Raw genomic sequence first — 2,614 nt, 5'->3', positions numbered from 1 at the left:
CTGCAGGTGTGAGAGATTGCCTCGGTGTTCGCAGTAATCAGAGCGATAGAGAATCCGATGAAAGTGTGGAAGTGATCCACTCTGGTCCTGTGGAAGCTGGTGAAGGCGTGTCAGTGTTTATGTGCAGAATAAGCAGCCGGCATAAACGCTGCAGTTCCTGTGCGTGTGTGTGTGTGTGTGTGTGTGTGTGTGAGTGAATGTAGTGTGGTGGGTCTGAGGTTTTCAGAGCAGAGCACAGAAGAGGGAAAAAAGTCACTTCCTTTTTTGGTGTGCAGGAAATTGATACTTTAAGCGAGGGAGAGAGAGAGAGAGGGAGGGGAGAGTGAGAGGGAGAGAGAGAGGGAGGGAGTCGTGGAAGTCTGAACAAAGACTCATACAGAGAGAGAAAAAAGAACGAGTTTGGAATCTGAGAAAGCGTCAAGGACGAGTGAGAGAGAGAGTATCACAAATATAGCGAAGGGCAAAAAAGAAGAACAAGAAGAGGAGTCAGTGTGTGTGTGTGTGTGTGTAGGATGTGTCCTGCCTTGTTCTGTGTGTGTGTGTGAGAAAGTGAATGAGTCTACGCTTGATGCCACACCTCCCTCTCTACTCATCAGGGCGAGAGAGCAGCTGGGAGAGAGAGAGAGAGAAGGACGAAAGAGAGACTTTAACTACCTCAGAGTGCAGTTACAGATTGCTGGACGTCCTGTCAGACCCACACGCACACACACGGTGAGTCCTGGGTTTATAGATACGGAGCTTACTGAGGAGAAATAGAGGAGAAAATGTCTTTCTCTCTGTCTCTCTGTCTTTCTCTCTGTCTCTCTGTCTTTCTCTCTGTCTCTCTGTCTTTCTCTCTGTCTCTAGACAAGTGTTTAGGAGGAAAAATGAAAAAGTGAGTGTGTGTGTGTGTGTGTGTGTGTGTGTGTGTGTTTCTGAAACGTTTGGTTGATGTGAACGAGAAGAGCTGTGTTTCTGTTCTGCACTCGGGTCCTAGCGCAGTCTTAAGGAAATCCGTGTAGCTACATGAGGTGATAAATCACGCAGGCGGAGAGACGACCCCTGACCCCGAGGTGATAGGTTAGAAAATGATAAAGCTCAACTCTTTCACTTTTACACCATTAGTGAGCTTCGCTGCCTTAAAGATATCATCAGAAGAGCTTTATGTTCAGAGACGCAGGCTTTTAAACTGAGCGCTGATAAAAAACCAGACGGTCCCTCTCCTCTTCAGTCCTCTTTAGTTTAGAGGACGCAGAGTCCAGGGTTTCCAAAAGAATTTCAGATTTGGATTCGTCTGACCACAGAACAGTTTCCACGTCGCCTCGGTCCATTTTAAATGAGCTTTGGCCCGGAGAAGACGGTGGTGTTTCTGGATCATGTTCACAGACGGCTTCTTCTCTGCATGATAGAGCTTTAACCAGCGTTTGTGGATGTCACGCTGCACTGTGTTCACAGACACTGAGTCCTGGAGGTGTTTCTGAGACCATGCAGTGATTTCTATTACAGAATCAGGCCTGTTTTTAATGCAGTGGCTCCTGAGGGACGAAGATCACAGGCATGCAGTACTGATTTTCACCCTTGTCCCTTGTGCACAGACATTTCTCCAGATTCTCAGACTCGTTTGATGATATTATGTGCTGTAGATGATGAGATATTCACAGTCTTCACAATTTTATATTGAGGAACATTTTTCTGAAATTGTCCCACAAATTGTAGTCGCAGTTTTTCACAGATTGACGAACCTCTGCCCATCTTTACTTCTGAAAGACTCCGCCTCTCTAAGATCCTCTTTTTATCCCCAATCATCTTATTGACCTGTTCCCAGTTCACCTGCAGCTGTTTCTTTCTACTAACACTTACTTATTGACATTTGACACAGCGTCACATCTGTCTTTGGAATCGGGGTTGTAATAAGTCAGCACTATGATAATTGAAATGGTTTATCAGAGCAGACATTAACTGAAATCAGTGTGTTTACGTGTCGACGTGAGAGCGAGTGGTGATGTGAGAGCGACGTGAGAGCGAGTGTTGATGTGAGAGCGACGTGAGAGCGAGTGTTGACGTGAGAGCGAGTGGTGACGTGAGAGTGACGTGAGAGCGAGTGTTGACGTGAGAGCGAGTGGTGACGTGAGAGTGACGTGAGAGCGAGTGTTGACGTGAGAGCGAGTGGTGACGTGAGAGTGACGTGAGAGCGAGTGGTGACGTGAGAGCGAGTGTTGACGTGAGAGCGAGTGTTGACGTGAGAGAGTGGTGACGTGAGAATGACGTGAGAACGAGTGTTGACGTGAGCTCTGTTTGCTGAGCGTCTGAGTCTGAGTGCTGGAATCTATTACGCTCCTTTAATCCTCCTCCATTAACGGCCATTATCCACTCAGTGCACTTCAATCACTAAAAACTCCGAGCTCCAGCATTCCTTCACCAGCTTCGTTTAAACCAAACACAATCAAACACAACAAAACACAACCAAACACAACGCCTTCAGCTTCAGAGCGTGAGTGTGTGTGGAGTGAGGAAGAAGAGTAATGAGTTCCACATGGTGTCGTGTTCCACAGAAGAGTTCTTCTTTGTGTGTGTGTATGTGTGTGTGTGTGTGTGTGTGTGTGTGTGTGTGTGTGTGTGTGTGTGTGAACACAAT

General features: G+C 46.9%; 1 protein-coding gene across 2 annotated transcripts in view; it reads left to right on the top strand.

Annotated features, from left to right (window-relative positions):
* Nucleotides 1–218: 218 nt before the first annotated feature.
* The window catches only part of atp8b5a (ATPase phospholipid transporting 8B5a), a 29,310-nt gene continuing 26,914 nt past the window's right edge, over nucleotides 219–2,614 (top strand). The window contains exon 1 of one of the 2 annotated variants that reach the window (XM_053653957.1): nucleotides 219–711. The gene's annotated coding sequence lies outside the window, so the exon portion shown is untranslated. The remainder of the gene's footprint in view (nucleotides 712–2,614) is intronic. The other variant, XM_053653956.1, reaches the window with a different exon arrangement.

This window comes from Ictalurus furcatus, chromosome 22, assembly GCF_023375685.1.
Source record: "Ictalurus furcatus strain D&B chromosome 22, Billie_1.0, whole genome shotgun sequence".
Taxonomy (NCBI): domain Eukaryota; kingdom Metazoa; phylum Chordata; class Actinopteri; order Siluriformes; family Ictaluridae; genus Ictalurus; species Ictalurus furcatus.
The sequence above is the reverse complement of the archived record's forward strand: the minus strand, read 5'-3'. Positions and strand labels throughout refer to the sequence as shown.